Source organism: Erpetoichthys calabaricus, chromosome 3, assembly GCF_900747795.2.
Source record: "Erpetoichthys calabaricus chromosome 3, fErpCal1.3, whole genome shotgun sequence".
Lineage (NCBI taxonomy): Eukaryota > Metazoa > Chordata > Cladistia > Polypteriformes > Polypteridae > Erpetoichthys > Erpetoichthys calabaricus.
The window spans coordinates 175,520,919-175,538,292 of NC_041396.2; the positions used below are offsets into that span (position 1 = coordinate 175,520,919).

The following is a 17,374-nucleotide window of genomic DNA, read 5'->3' on the forward strand; positions in this document are numbered from 1 at the left end:
TGTTTAAGAAAACAAGGGATAACACTGCTTTCAGAATTCATTCTGTTAGCATATTTACTAAACATAACAGGCAAAAAAATAACTTTTAATCTAGATTTGCAAGACTGTAACATGGTTAATCGTCTGCTGATCACAAATCCCTAATTTACACATAATTTATTTAAAGTCATTTTACTAGGTTTGCCAAGGGGTAGATGTTGTCATAAGGAATTCAGTATAATATGACAAATGAAATGCTCAAACCATTTGTAATAGCAGCTAACAGTTCATAGGATATAACATGTTTGTAGCATAAATAAAAGTTAATTTAAATTTCTCTTGCCAGCACACCAGAATGCTTAACTTCTTTTTTTCTACCAGGTAGAAGGATTGCAGGATTGTTGTCAGCTACTGGTTTTATTCTTTTTTTCCCTTACTGAATAAAATAACTTTTATCTACTCAGCCAAGGCATCCAAGCAATGGCTCTGCGGTGGTCACTATTTAAATTTCTTTTAAAAGTTGCAAAATAATACTTTTGTTTAATTTTTTAGATATACTTTACAGCACTTTAAAGGAAATTCTATATGCTAAAGCAAAATGTTGTTGGGTGAATGTACAGTCTAGTAAACTGTGTGTAGCACTCCATTCCATTCTAATGTAATGAAATGTGCCTTATAGGCAGGCAGGCTGCCTTCTTTAACAAAAAACATACATATGTGGGGGGAAAAAAAAATTGATATAATTTATATATATATATATATATATATATATATATTACTAGGGGGCTTACCCCCTGCTTGCTTTGCTCACCAACCCCCCTTTTCTGCGATACATGTCGCTTGTGTTGTGAAGAGGAGGGGCGGAACGCACCCCAAGGAGACGTGGTCGCTCCTCCGAAACCCCCTATTAAACGGTGATACAATAGGAAACAAATAGTTTTTTTTTTTTACCTCCTCTTTGCTCGATCAGCTGCTGCTGCACCACATGATCTGCATCTTGTGCGGTGCTTTGAACATTTAAAAGCCTGTACAGCAGCTGTCTTTGTCATCTACTCTTTGTCTGTTATTTCTGGCCCCGAGTGTGGTTAAATCTATTGGCACAAACTCTTGTCTCGCAGGACATGAGTTCTTGATATTTTTTTAGTTTATAATTTAAAAATGGAAAAAGAATCTGAAAATCTAACAACATCACATTAAAGTTCGATAAATCCTGAAAAGAATGATACCAAACATATATATGTAGGTTTTACAATAAACCTGATTTAAAGCGTGAAAAAAAACGACACATAAAATCATTGCACATAATCATTGCACTTTTAACTTATGATTTTATATATACATGATGATTTCCCGCTTTGTAGTGACTTTATAGCGTCTAGTAATTCTGTTAGCGTTAGAGGTTTATCCAGTTCCTCAGCACTTAAAGCATCTATTTGTGGTATTTGTGAATTATCCAGAAATGCATTAGATTGTGTGTTGTCTTCTTTGGGCTCAGTGAAATATAAAGACTTATAGTAATCTCTAAATGTGTGCATTATTTTATTATGGTCGATGATTTTTATATATATAGTATATATATATACTGTATATATATTAGATAAATATATAAAATGTTTATAAATATATACAGTATATATAAATTTCACAGGGCATCATCAGTTTAAAGTAACTTTTTTACAACATTTTATCCAAAACATTTTTTGGTTAAATATAGATACAGTATCTAGCCCTGGTGTCCTTTTCCGGGTTTGGCATCTGCCCTGTGCCGAATATTGTCAGGATAGGTCTGGCCCCCAAGGCTCTGAACCGGACCAAGCACATTTCATAATGGATTGAATGATGAATTTACAGATGGCAATTTACCACTTTATCACTATGAAGGAGGAATTTCCTCTGGCAGAAGCACACCTGAACTGAAGACCAAGTAAAATGATACAACTTCTATATGTGCTTACTATAAGAACCCAGAACAATATTTATGTAGGTCACAATTATATACTGTATGCTGTGAATTATAATTTGTATAACACAGATTTTTGTATGGACTTCTGGATTTTACATGATGTACTTTAATGGGCTACTGGCGGACACAATAATACTGCCAAGCACTCACTTACAGGAAAAAGAAGTTAGAATCAACTTTGACAGACAGCCATGCAGCTTAAAGAAGCATGGATAAACAATTCTAAATATAGCTCAAAAACACAGCAAATACTAAATCAAAGAATGAATAGTTTTATATTATTTTCACTTGGAACAACACCAACTTAAACCAGTAACTGTTTTGTGCTACACCATTCTGTTATTTTATAAAGGCACTTTTAAAGGCCAACTCAAATAATTTTATTCCTCTTTAACTGAGTATACAGTCATGGAAACATAATAAGCTTTCAAGAAAACAAACATGCAAAAGAGTTTCTTTTTTGATCAGCGTTAAAAAAAAACAAAACAAATGAAAAGTATGTATTTCCACATTCAGAATCACTTTCACTCCAAAACATTGAAAAGATGCATAACTCATAATTGTTCCAATCCTGGAAAAAATAATAGTGATTCACCTCATTCTAATAGAGCAGTCTGTTCTCTTTCCAGAATGCAATTAACAGAAATCATTGCTGAGCAAAAAGACAAGTACATTTGGTCTCAGGAAAAGAATTCTAAAAATACTTTAAATATCTCATTTCTGTGTAGTTAACCATCTTTACTATAAAAGTTTCAATACAAGAACAGACAGACAGACAGACAGACAGACAGACAGACAGACAGACAGACAGACAGACAGACAGACAGACAGACAGACAGATAGATAGATAGATAGATAGATAGATAGATAGATAGATAGATAGATAGATAGATAGATAGATAGAATCAACTGCATTAACATACACATGATCAGTTTATCTTCTAACATTAAAAACATACCAATAACACCTGCCAAAATGACAGGCAAATCTTGATTTTCAAACTTTACTAATTATTCAATGATGAGAACATAGGAAACTGGCAATGAATCACTGAAATGGCATTAACAGCTTGCATGTTGATACCATTTTTTTGGTGAATTCACATATAATGCACAAAGCACCTATTGCAATGTCCCATGTTTGGCTGTCTGTATGAAACAACTCAGCCCCCTGTGGACCAGTTTGGTTAAAATGTGGTACACTTATTCTTCAAGGAAATTTGTCATGACAGTTCAATTCTCATCATGATATCCTGAACACATTGAGATCTACAGTGTTAAAATTTCTAAATCTCCCATTGAAAAGCATTGACAAATCTGTCAAGTTGTCTATCTTAAAACAGAAAAACATTCCATGTGACTTCAACTGCAAATAAGACTACTGTTTCACTACCTTGTATGTTTTGAATATTTTCCCCTTGTTGAAACTCTGTTAGCTGCAGACTGGGTATGAAGTCCTGTCACTGCCCACTTGCAAGCACGGGACAGTAATCTTCCTTAGGCTAGGCAAGTCAAGATGGGCACATATGAGGAAACCTGTACATCAGCCAAATTGATTCTGCTTTGTGAAGTCTTTCCAGCGGCTTAAGCACAAACAGAACAGAGGGAGTATATCAGCATCTCACTACACCGGATACTTTAAGTTGCAACAGGTACATGATATGATTTTCCTAACGGTAAAATTATAAAATGTAAGCACGTAAAACAAAAGGTTACCTAGATATGAATGCAGTATCCTGTGGCATGTAAGCTGCTGTGCACAGAGCAAAATATACATTTACTTAGAATTTATTTTACATTAAAGCAATCTTACAGCTCTGTTATCTGCAGTTTATAATGATTCACTATTACTAGGGTGACCAGACATCCTCATTTTAGGCTATGCAACCTGATAAATAATTGAAAAATATCAAAATGTTCCGGTTTTAACAGGCTGCCCATGTAGTAAAACATTGCTCTGCTGACACAAGAATCCTCACAATATATTTAGAATATATTTACAAAACTCCAAGGGGAACAAACCCGCTAACCATGTAATATACAAATAATAACGTGGTTATAAATCAATCGGGGAAACCTTCATTAAAAGATCTACTGAATTTGACCAGCACTGCAAGGATGACTAAGAAGCAGACAAACACATTCAGCACTGCCATTTATTTGTTTATACTTCAAGCACAATGTGAGCTCCTATGCATTCATTTGTGAAAGTGTTTTTTTTTTCCATGTGGTCTCTCTGATGACGATGAAATAAAGCACTCACTAAATGAGGATGGGCTTTATGCATGGGCATACATGCTATAAAAGTGTCCCCGTTTGGAACTTTGAAACTCTGGTCACCCCTTAATTTACCACCACAGTGCCACATCCACCTTATGACCATAATGGCCAGTGGCTGTAATAAAGCTGGCCTTTCAATTCTGTTATTTCCTATCATTTGCCATAACTGAGCAGCTTTACAAGTCCCATTTCATGAAAATTACTATGGCCAGCTCAAGAATAGGATTACAAAAGAGCTTTATTTATTTAGGTAATGTTAATTAGCAGTTTCAAATTGTCAGTGTGTGCAAATATTCTGTTTTTTTGTGTGTATGAGTGAGAGTGGTTCCTGTGATGGACTAGAGTCTTGCCCAGGCCTGTTTTCAGCCTTTTGCCCAGTCCCGCTGGAATAGCCTCTGGTCCCACAATCCTAAAAAGGGATTAAGATAGTTCTAGAACCAACCTACTGAACTCACTCCATTGAAGAATATAGCGTTGGCACAGTTTTTGAACACACTTTAATATTTATGCCATGCGTACATTGTCTAACTTGTTGCTTCCAGTGATGACCTTGGTGCCATTAAGTTCCTTTATCACTAATTGTATTCAATTTATGATAAAATGAGAGTATTAACAGAGGCACACCTTCCTCTATATAAGGAAGAGTACAGAATACATAGACATAACACATCATAATATTTTTAAAAAGATGAGTAATACATATACAAAGGTAACATAACCCAATTACGCAATTCCAAGGAGTTAAGGTTTCAGTTTAAGTTTCAAAGAAAACGTGTTGCATTCCTAGTATTCCAGGTTAGAATGAATTTGCACAAAATGGAAGAAAACTGTCTTTCCAGTGTATATTATGAAATCTGGCACCAACTGCTTAGCTTGTCAAGCACTGTATATATAGGTTGTGTTGCCTTGAACTGTCATGAAATGATGTTTAGTAATGAGTTTTCTTTTCTCCTACTTGCTCCTGATACGTACATGCAGACACTCTACAAAGCCACTCCACTCTATAATAAGGTGGCATTAGTACTTATTACGGACAGTTCAGCAGCATCACAATACATCAAAGAGATCCTGCATTGATTTTATGGTATTTCATGGCAGACATCCCTGAATGACTTCACTTTCCAACACCACAATTCCTAATATCAGCTGACATCTCCAGGACCTGCCAAAGTAATATTAATATCTCTTTTTAATCAGCCACCTAAGATTGAGCATATGTGTGACATTCTGTGGCATAAGCTCTTGTGTACTTGAGTTAATAAACCACTGTGTACATGGTGTTGACATTAAACAATGCTCAGTCCTTTTGTAACATCTGTACAGCTTTATGTTTCGATACAGTACATTTCTATATGTAATTTCAACCACAGATATTCTACCTACTTTTGCAGCCCCATATTGAAATCTTGGGAATCATTTCTTATTTACATATAGGATAATTCTGTGAACATTATTTCCAAGAAATATCTTTTAGTGGGAGCATAAGAGGTAGTACCACCTCATGACATACTTTATAAAAAAAAATGATCATTTTGATGGTAAGACTTTGAGTGGAGACCTCAAAAACAAATACCAGTCAACATTATTTTTGAAATACTTGCCTACTGCTTTTAAGAGTTTATCCTTTAACATGAGCACTATGAAGGCTGAGCAATTTCAAAACCGGGAATGTCATTAATTAATCTTAAGGCAGCTGAGAAAGCATAAGATATGGGAATGTTTCCAAAACTAGCTAAACACTACTAATACTGTATTAGTACATCCATCCATCCAACAATATCATAAATTACATAATGAATAATTCAAACACAAAATAATTGCAAATATTCTTTTTTAAATGTACAAAAAATGTTATTAACCTAAAATGCTGCTGCCAGCAAAACAGCAGTATGCTTGGCTGAGCAAAATAACATGCTCCCCTGCAAATAAAGTTTCCAAAAGCACACTCGTAAGAACATTTACATGAATGTGGCATTTAGGGAAGACTGGCAGCATGAAAAGTTACACTGTGAAAATAAAATAAAAAGACTTGTTGTTGCTGAAGAGCTTTTACTTGATGGCACAAGTTTCTTTGGACCAGTGACAGAACATTTTGGCTGAATGGTGCCAGCTAATGTTCCCGCATTTGCCAAAACAATACACTCTGAAAAGATTTACAGAAACAGTAGTTTGTGTCAGTATACTGCAACACATGTTTAGCACGGTGCTCCACAATTTGGGGCACTGTGCCTTAGTTTTCACTGTCATGCAGTGCTTGTAAACATGGAAATTTCCTAAGAATGCCTAACCATCTTTTAAGCCATATCACATCGTCTTTAGTTAGAACAGGCTATGGTCATTTTTAATATTAACAAGTTCCTTATATTCCAAGGTCTATTAACAAGTTACTTGTCAATAAATGTAGAGAAAGTCTGATCAAAAACAGAGCTCCCACAACAATAAAGGCTGTAGATACAGCGATACCCAAACATAATCATTTGGTTTTCCAAATATCCACAGACAAGTAGCACAAAATACACAAAATCATTTTTGATTCTAGGTGTAGATCCCACCACTAGAAGTAGATTTTAGACAAGCAGGAGTTGCTAAGAAATGCTATACTTTGAAAACAGTGACTCAATTAAGATAATCTGACATTCTCAAACCTGTTAATACAGTTCAGATTTGCAGGATAGCAAGGCAGAAAACAATCGTGGACAGAGTGCCTATCCACTGCACTGCCCTCTTATGCACTCAGGGTCTAATTGGAATTGTCAAATTAACCTAACAATTATGTTGTTAACAAGTATAATGTGGGAGGAAAACAGGATTACCTCATAGAAAACCCATGTAAACTTCGAAAGATTATGCAAATTCTCACACAGTGACTGGGCACAGGTTTGAATCAAGGATACTATGAAATGGCAGCAGTACCCACTAAGCTGCATATGGCTTAATTAAGAACATAAGAATGAATGTATTAGACTGGAATCTGGTTGTTTCCTATACTACTAGGTCCTTTTCACACCATGCACTGAAAGCAGAGACGCATAATAGATTCTGTAAAAAACAGATTAGCTTTTCTTATTTTTGGTGTACAGCTACTGCCTCACTGCATTTGAACCTACTTGATATCTAGTTGGGATGCTCTTTGCAAAGAGTTTACAGGTTATCTTGCATAAGATGTTTTTACAGGTCTACAGTGTCTTCCTGTCTTCCCTTAGTCCAAACACATGCAGTTGACTACTCTGAATTGGTCTGGTGTGTAAGGAATGCTTGTGTTAATTTCCACATCAATGGAACATGAGCCTTTCCAGCACCAGTTCCTATGTGGAAATGAAAATAATGAAGATAATGCCCTGAATAAGTGCTTTCCCCTGGTCCTTGCACTATCGAGACATCCCGGCTGGGTAAGGGCCCCAGCCATCCGCCACTATATTTTATACCTATATATATATATATATATATATATATATATATATATATACATATACACATATAGATATAGATATACAGTATATTATATAAATCCTAAGAAATTACTACAGCAGAAACTGCTAGAAACTTTAAACAAAACCTTAAAAAAAACAAGAATGGTATAATGAAACAGAACAAAAAATGTGCTAGTAAGGCTAAGTGACAATCCCAAACTGGCCCTGCATGAGTAAGCATGTGTGTGAGTGAACTCTGTGATGGACTGGCACTCTGTCCAGGATTGGTTTCTGCCTATTGTCCAGTCTTATCAGAATGACTTCTGGCTTCCCATGTACCTTAACTGGATTAAAAAGGTTTGAAAATGTCATTTTACCATCCATCCATTATCCAACCCACTATATCCTAACTACAGGGTCACGGGGGTCTGCTGGAGCCAATCCCAGCCAACACAGGGTGCAAGGCAGGAAACAAACCCTGGGCAGGGCGCATACACACACACACACACACCACGCACATACTAGGGACACTTTAGAATCGCCAATGCACCTAACCTGCATGTCTTTGGACTGTGGGAGGAAACTGGAGCGCCCAGAGGAAACACACGCAGACACGGGGAGAACATGCAAACTCCACGCAGGGAGGACACGGGAAGCGAACCCAGGTCTCCTAACTGCGAGGCAGCAGCACTACCACCGTGCCGCCATCATTTTACCATTATACTGTAAATATATATATATATAATTTATAAATATATATATAATATACATTATATGTGCTGTGGAAAAAATTGTTTTGGTATGATTTTACATGCAATTATGATAAATATTTTTCACACAGAATGTTGTCAGACGTTCAACCAAATCCTAATATTTTAATAGATAATAAAATAACAGATACAAGTACCTCAAATAAATCAAATAACATTAGTACTACAAATGTGAAAAGTAATTGATCCCTTTGACTCAATGCACTTTTCATGCACCCAGACATTTTCTGTATTTTTTGATCATTCTATCAGATCACCTGACAGTCTAAACAACCAACAGAAACAGCAAACCTCAACCAGCTAAAAGATCAGTCCAAATTCCCTTGGAAAATCTACAATAATGCAGGGAACATGTTTTTACATCACTGTATACTCACACATGCTCAATGTACAAAGTCCAGCACTGTATGTTATTCACCACCAGAGAGCATTTGTGAGTTCAGATACCACATTGTGTGTACCCGAACACAATGAGGTCATTTTGGCAGCTACTCAATTGCCTCAGAGTAGTTCAGAAAAGCATGAGTTATAGACAAGAACTAAAAGTGTGCTTGGACAAAGCTGAACAATTTACATAACTGAAAACAATCCAGAGTTCATGTTCTTTTAGCTCTGACTGTGCAGCGACCCTTCACATGCACTGTGAATAGCCTCAAATATTGTTAGAAATGAGGTGGATACTGAAAGATGTCAGTGTCTTTTATATATTATGACTAAAACCCTTCAAATGGAGAAAACATTCAATCTTTTTAATACCATAAGAAAAGATAATGCAATGCATGTTTTTTCTAAGAGAAAAGAAAAACAAAAACAATGCTGAACTTCATATGACTTAAAAAAGGCTTTGGTCATAATGTTGACTCAGCATTGCTTTCTGGTCATCTCAGATATTCTGCCTTATAAACTCACTTTGGCAGTCTTTAAATTTTCGGAGCAAAACTGTTAATGCAGCTTTTGAGAATGCAGCACAGTTTAAACCGCCCAGTGGAAAACCTCTGTCACACTGTGAGCTTGTTTTTCCAGAGACTGGCTCCAGACAGAACAGACAACATACACCATGACATGCCGAGCACATGGTCATCAGTTTCCAGTGCTGGCTTACTGCTGACTAAATCTGGCTAAAATTAGTACAATGTTCAACTGCAAACCCCCTACACTCCAGCCTTGTCAAAGCCAAGCTGCTAAGTTTTTGTGCTGTTACGAAGCACCTTTTAAAGTGGCTATTTCTGACTATCATCATACACACATTTTTTTTGACTGTCCTTGATTGTCAGAAAATAGTGACATATGATTAAACAGCAAACAACACTACGCTCAAAAAATGAATGACTGATTAACCAAAGAGCGACACTTCATTTTCTGCCACGCTAGAACAATGTTTTTCCAAGTGTGGTCTACACAGTTAGTCAAGTATTCCACAAAGTTGTGACTTTTAATTGCTTATATATGTTGGTTCAATTTAATAAATACTTATGTACTTGTTTATTAAAATCAGACTGCTATGCTCCTAAATGAACTACTCACTGTTAGGTCCAAGTGAGATTAGTTTAAAATTACCACCACAGAGCACACTGGCAGTGGGTCATCTAATTGCTGCTCTCCAAGTGCTGGTCTATCTCTTGGCTGTCTTCACTGAGTCAATCCATCCATCTCTCTGTGGTTCTCCACTTGCTCTTTGTCCTTTCCATTTTTGCTGTGCTGCCCACTTTACTCAATTTCTCTCCTCCATTCTTTACACATGTCCATTCCATTTTAGCCACGATTCTTACATTTTATCTCTAATAGTTCTTACTTTTACCTCATGGCCAACTTATTTCATTTTAAAAATCTGTTTACAGCATAATTACGCAGTAGCTCAATGATAACAAATTTGGCAGGACGAAACACATCATTAATGATCAAAGCACACAAGATGAATGTGGTGTATCTTTGAAATTTTCACACTGCTTGTGTATTCTTTCTACATGTGTAGACTGAACACACAAACAAGAGTAACATATTTTAGTAGGTACATTTGCTTATAATGAGAAAAGCTCCTACTATGGTTCCATGTCAGTCTGTCTGTCATAAAACAATTTAGCTCCAATTTTGTTGAAATTTGGCATGCTTTTTCTTCAAGGAAATTGGTCAAGAAAGTTTTATTTCCACTGAGATATCTAGAAAACAGCATGTTGTACAAATTTTAGAAATTTCACAATCTCCTTTTGGAAAGCACTGCTGACTTTGCGAACTCATCTATGTTAAAATAGTGTAGCTGCCAATGTGTAAGGTGGGATCAAGCGTGGGTAAAACATGTGCAGAAAGAAATCTCTCAGGCCTAAAGTTTGTTTTAAAATATTTAGTGAAAATTCCAAGCAAATAATCCACACAAGAATAAAGAAAAAAGGCTGTTACATACATAGAATAAAGGTAAAATATTAGAAAATTATTTCTTCTCTAAACTTAACTTTTCTTGTCAAACTTTAGTTTAAAGATGCTTTACTTCTTCTTCTGTACGTTTTAAACATACGGCACTGCGCATTCAATAAAGTACTTTGTCTTTCATGCTACTTGGCACTTAAGGCACGGTTTAAAACCATGAACCCTCAATACCTTATACCTGGCAAGGCAGGTCATTAACGGAGTATAATGTATAGTCAGAGAAGCTAGAAATAATTAGAAAATACCAATTCTATTCAACTTATGAGGGTTGTAGAAACCTCCCATAGACTATGCACTACTATTTAGGCAAACATTTTATATAACTTAAATAACTAGCAAATGGCTCTTATAAATAGAGAAACATTCTAGTGACTTCAACTGCAGATTAGTTTATTGTTTCAAAATTACATGAAGAGGTCACTTCTCTTTGAATATTTTGTAAAATGTCCTCTTTTATTCATCTTACAGCTAGTCCAGACAGCAAAATGAATCCAGAATACAAGTTAGTCAAACACCATGTAAGGTATATGTGAACCTCTGGTACACCAGTCAAGTTCTCCAGCTACTTAAGGAAAGTTAAAAGTAAAAAAAAAAGTCACTCATCTAGAAATGAATGTAAGTGGAAAGGAATTATGTGCTGCTCATTAAACACAGTTAAAAAAACATTACAGTACAAATAACCTCAAAGCTGCATTATCTATACATTATAATGATTACATATTTCTCTGCCAATGTAATTTATCAGCAAAGTTCCAGATCTCCTATCTGTCATGGTACAAAGAAGCCAAAAAAACTTACCTTGAGACTTCAACAGAGATTTTTAACTGTCCATTGAGCACTTCTTTCAAAAATGCTGTGGGTAAAAAAAATATAACAACAATTAGTCACAGACTCTCCACAAATAACAACTAACAACAAAACATAAATCAATGTCATTTATACATCACTTGAATTGTAATCTGCAGTCTATGAAAGCTATTGAGCCACCACATGCCTATCTGGGCTAATTTGTTTAACTACATGACATTATAAAGTTACAAAACACTCATTTATTGTAGTCTGCTAATTCATATAATTGCACTATTATCACTGTTATTTTTGAGTATGACTCACAGTTATAAAATCTCTATATATAAAAAATCCAACATCTGTCTGCTTTTCACGAGAGAACTACTGTACTTAATGGATTTAGATCGGGTTTTTTTCTATAATTTGCCTGAACATTCCAGTTGATTTTGCGTCTTCTCTCATTGCGCTATGTATAATAGTTTGCTTGCAGTACCGATTTAGTTGCACGAATCTGAGAGAGATGCAGTGGGCTGCGGGGCCCTCCTCACTCACACGCCAGCCTCAGGGCGTAACCTTAACTCCGCTTAGTCAGCGAACAAGAGAACTACTTAACAGATTTAGATCAGGTTTTTTTCTATAATTTGCTTGAGCATGCTGGTTGATTTTGCGACTTCTCTCATCACGCTAAAAATCATACTTCACTTGCAGGAGCGATATATTTGCACTAATCTGAGGCAGAGACTTCTCAGATGTCCTGGGTATGACGTTAAACTGCATCCGGCCCTGCAAGCAGTCCTCCAACTTGCAGGGAAATCATGGGGGTTGGTGGCAGGATTAGCATCCGGCCACCGTAAAAAAACTTCACAAAGCTCAGAGACTACAGAAAGGACTCCTTTTTGCTCTTCGTGGGAGTAGCTCTGCTGCAGCCGCCCAAAGGAAGGCTGCTCGCTTCATGAAGGGGATGGGGGAATGCCCTCGGGAGCCCCATCCCCGGAAGAGTTGAAACTGTTGGAGAGCCAATAGGGTCAGGTCTGTTGGGAATCGGAATTGGTGTGGTGCTGAGGTATCGCCTACTGCATGGCAGCACTCGGGTTTCAATTTGAGGCGGCCCATAAGGTTGGGCGCATGGAACGTCTTGTCTCTCTGGCAAGATGATCATCTTCCTCTGCTATTGGAGGAGCTGCGTAAACTCCACATTTCAGTGGGAGCACTCTCTGTGGTGCGTAGACTGGGGACTGGCCAGATCTCTGTAGGTGGATACACTTTTTATTGGTCTGGTTGGTCTGATGGCTGTCATACTCAGGGAGTAGCTGTTGCTGTAGCGAATTGGCTTCTTCTGATGCTGTCCGATGTCACTCCTTTCAACGAGTATATTATGGGATTCAGATTACGGCACTCCCTGGGTACCTTGTCTGTTGTCTTAGTGTATGCTCCAGCTGTGGCGAGTGATGTCTCGGCGAGGGAGACATTTTATTCGCAGCTTTGCTCTGTGGTTGATGGGTGCCCACGGGGTGACACTCCTCTGGTCATGGGCGACTTCAATGCAGCCACTGGCACTGACAGGGGTGGCTATGAGGATTGTCTCGGTCCACATGAGTCTGGTGACCTTGGTGAAAGTGGCTCCGTGTTCCTTGACTTTGCAAACGGTCAGGGGCTGCAAATCGCTGGATCCTGGTTCCAGCACCCTGAACCGCATCGTTGGACTTGGTACTCCAATACTGGTGGTGCGGTGAAGGAGATCGATCACATCCTCGTGGACAGACGCTGGAGGATCTTGCAAAACTGCAGGGTTTACAGAGGTGCTCAGTTTGTGAATTCTGACCATAGACGTGTTGTTGCTACTCTTAGGATCCAACTTAGGTCCAGTAGGTTACCACCTACTATGAAAATGAGCCTGGACTTGGCCAGACTCCAAGACCAGGCTGTTTCTAATGAGTTTGCCCGCAGTTTGTGTGAGGAACTTTCAGATTTGGGTACGACTGCCGATCCTAATATGATGTGGGAGACCTGATGAGACAAGACCCTGAAGGTTGCTGAGGGTTGTGTTGGTATTACCGGTGTTCCCAGAAGGAGGTGTTTCATCTTGCAGGGCACCCTGGATATCATCGAGAGGAGTCGCTGTGCAAGGCTCAATGGCAACTCTGGTCTGTACCGGGAACTGAGAGGGACGGCTGCGAGGGCTCTGAAGGCAGATAAAGAGGCGTTTGTTAGAGGAATCTGTGAGCAAGTAACACACCACCTGTGGTCTAGCGACCCATGTCCTGCTTACAGAGGAATCGAAGCATTCTGCACATCTGAATCTGTTCCTCGTAGAGTCGCAGTCAAGGCTGTTGATGGAACGGTCCTTATGGATGACACTGCAGTTGTGACCCACTGGGTTGGCTACTTTGAGCAGTTGTTTAAAGCTGATCCTCCGGCTAGGATGTTGGATTTCACTGGGTCCACGGTTCTTGAGGCTGATCCTCCAATTAGCTGTGAACCATCCAATCTCACTGAGATTGCACAGGTGGTGAACCAGCTGAGGGGGGAAAGGCTGCAGGGATCTGTGGTATCCGGGGTGAACTTCTCCAGGCTGGTGGTAAGGCTGTCCTCCTGGCATTGCAAGCAATCTTTGCTTCCATTTGGGAGACTGGCATCATCCCAACTGACTGCAAAACGGGACTTGTCGTCCCTATCTGGAAAGGGAAGGGTGATCGCCTGGATTGCAGCAACTACAGGGGGATAACACTGCTCTCGGTGCCGGGTAAGGTCCTTGCTAGGGTCATCCTCAATAGGATCCATGATGACTTGCTCACCTACCAGTGACCAGAGCAGTCTGGTTTTACACGTAAGAAGTCTACCATCGACCGCATCCTGGCACTGAGGGTTCTCATAGAGCGCAAACACAAATATCGGCAGAGTTTCTTTGCAGCCTTTGTCGATTTTCGCAAAGCATTCGACTCAGTTGATCGAGCTGCCCTGTAGGACATCCTGAGGGTTCACGGGATCCCCTCGAGGTTGCTGGATATCATGGCTGGCCTGTACACTGGTACTGTGAGTGCTGTGCAGAGTGGAGGCAGGACCTCTGCGTTTTTCCCAGTTGATTCTGGGGTTTGTCAGGGGTGTGTTCTTGCTCCTACTCTGTTCAATGCTTGTATGGACTGGGTGTTGGGCAAGGTTGTGGGGTCCAGCGGCTGTGGGGCATCTGTTGGTGAAGAAAGATTCACGAATCTTGACTTTGCTGATGATGCTGTGATCTTCGCGGAGTCAATGGAGGCTCTGATCGGAGAGACTGAGCGAGGAGTCTGAGTGTCTGGACTTGTGAGTGTCCTGGATAAAAACCAAGATCCAGGCCTTTAATGATCTCTTGGGCACAGCCATCAGCAGTGTGTCTGTTTGCAGAGAGAGTGTTGACCTTGTTGAGAGGTTTACTTACCTTGGCAGTGACATTCATGTCTCTGGTGACTCTTCCTATGAAGTTAGTAGATGGATTGGGAGAGCATGGGGTCATGAGGTCGCTGGAAAGGGGTGTGTGGCACTCCCGATATCTACGCGAAAGGATGAAGGTCCAAGTCTTTAGAGTCCTGGTGCTTCCTGTCTTACTATATGGTTGTGAGACATGGATGCTATCCAGTGACCTGAGATGAAGACTGGACTCCTTTGGTACGGTGTCTCTCCGGAAAATCCTTGGGTATCGTTGGTTTGACTTTGTGTTGAATGAGTGGTTGCTCATGGAGTCCTGAATGAGGCACATTACCTGCATTGTGAGGAAGCATCAGTTACGCCACTACGGTCATGTGGTGCGTTTCCCCGAGGGTGATCCGGCTCAAAAGATCCTCATTGTTGGGGACCCAAGTGGCTGGACCAGGCCAAGGGGTCGCCCACGTAATACCTGGCTGCGGGAGATAGAGGGTCATTTCTGGAGGGTAGGACTGGACTGCATGTCTGTCTGGGGAGTTGCCAACCGGGATCCCGAGCTGTTTTGACGCGTAGTGGGTGTGGCAACGCACTGTACCAGTGCATGCTCCCCAACTTGACTTGACTTGAGGCAGAGACTGTGGGCCAAGGGGAGGGAGAAGAGTGACATCAGGAGTGGGGAGCCGGGCAGGGCCCTCCTCACTGTCCTGTTTCACTACTACGCGTGCACAGCCACGGTGGATGACTAGTATTTAATAAACAAAAATGTGATAAATGACAATGAAAAAGCAACACAAAATTGAAATACTCCAATGCTCAAATTAGTTAAGTAAGTCAAAGGACACACCAGAATGTTACAAGTGCTTAAATATGGCTTTGATCTTCTGAACCTGTTAATTCAGATTCTTGGATGTAGGGTATCAGGAGCAAGGATGCGTTAAGCCTTCACAGGATTGCAGTCCATTTCAGGGCATACTCATGCACAGACCCACACACTCATAAAGGGTAAATTTACGGTTGTCCACTAACTAGTGCGCAAGTCTTTGTAATGTCGCGTGAAACAATGTACTCAAAGAAAAATTCACCAAAAGACAACAGAGAACGTTCAAATTCCACAAAGTGACTGACCAGGCCAAGATTCGAACTTAATCTCTGGAAGCTGTGAGAAACAACAATAACCATTGTGTCACCATGCTGAATAATAAGAACAAAATAAAAAGGCAAGTGTTTAAATTGGGGAATACATTTTAAACTCAAAGAAGAACCTCTTGTGAATTATGAAATATAACCAAAGGTTACAAAAATAAAATCTTTTCTGTAGTTGTATAGTCTAGGTAGATAGTTTAGATGTTATTACTTGAAAGGCCTTAGTCACAGTTATGACACCACTACTTTGGATTGGGACACCTCTTTCAATGACTTCCTAAGGTGTAAATAAGTTCCAGTAATAATTCTGGACCACATTTAAAGATGTATTTTAATTAATTAAGAACATTATCTGTAATGCAGCCATCAACTGCTCTAACCAGCCAAGTTGTTGACCCAGTTTATGGTTTTCTTTTCTTAGCTTGCTTTAAATAGAATGACTTTTAACATTTTAACTAAACAGTTAAAGTATGCAAGGAAATTTTAATGTTAAATCAAACAAATAACTGTAAACACAAATTTGCATCACAATTTCATTTTAACAATAAAATGCATTGAAATAATAAAAATTGAAATAACAAAAAATGAGCAAAGGAAACCTGAACTCAAAATACCAAGCACCAACCTGAAAGGGTGAATGCTTCCTTTTAAAGACCAGTCATTAAGAAATAAAAAGGAGTTCATCCAGAAATCACCATTAAATCTGTCTATGTAAGTCACCACTTTGTGGCTGAAATTTCAGTTTGTCAATCGCTCATGAAAATTCCACAAAAGTACTATAGATTGGGTTGATTATTGTGACTTTTTCCTGGTGGAAATGTAAAAAAAAAATACGGTAAATGTTTAGTTGGAATTCAAATTAAAAAAAATTCTAATGGTGCAGTGCTCATGAACCTATAAAATAACATTTTAAAAAATCGTAATTTGCCAGATTAATTTTTCATATATGTCAGTTATTATCCAACTCGCTATCTCACCAAAACAGATCCTTTTTCATTTTTTTCTGCTGCATCTGAGTTTTTTTTTCCAGCCTGCTCATTTCATTGGATTAAACTTAATTTTCATTTCTGGCATTTTAGTTTTACTTTCACATCCCAGTCTTAAGCCTGTTAGGTGGTCTCCTGAATCAACCCTGATATATATTAGTGTTAGCATGTGCATAAGTGTTCTCTGTGATTGACTGATGTCCTATTCAGGGTTGATCCTCCCTTGGACAGATG

At 38.8% G+C, this 17,374-nt stretch overlaps 1 protein-coding gene across 1 annotated transcript in view; it reads right to left on the reverse strand.

Annotated features, from left to right (window-relative positions):
* bach2b (BTB and CNC homology 1, basic leucine zipper transcription factor 2b) overlaps positions 1–17,374 on the reverse strand; it is a 303,267-nt gene that overhangs the window by 183,367 nt on the left and 102,526 nt on the right. Inside the window, exon 3 of the mRNA XM_028797547.2 lies at positions 11,622–11,676. The gene's annotated coding sequence lies outside the window, so the exon portion shown is untranslated. The remainder of the gene's footprint in view (positions 1–11,621; positions 11,677–17,374) is intronic.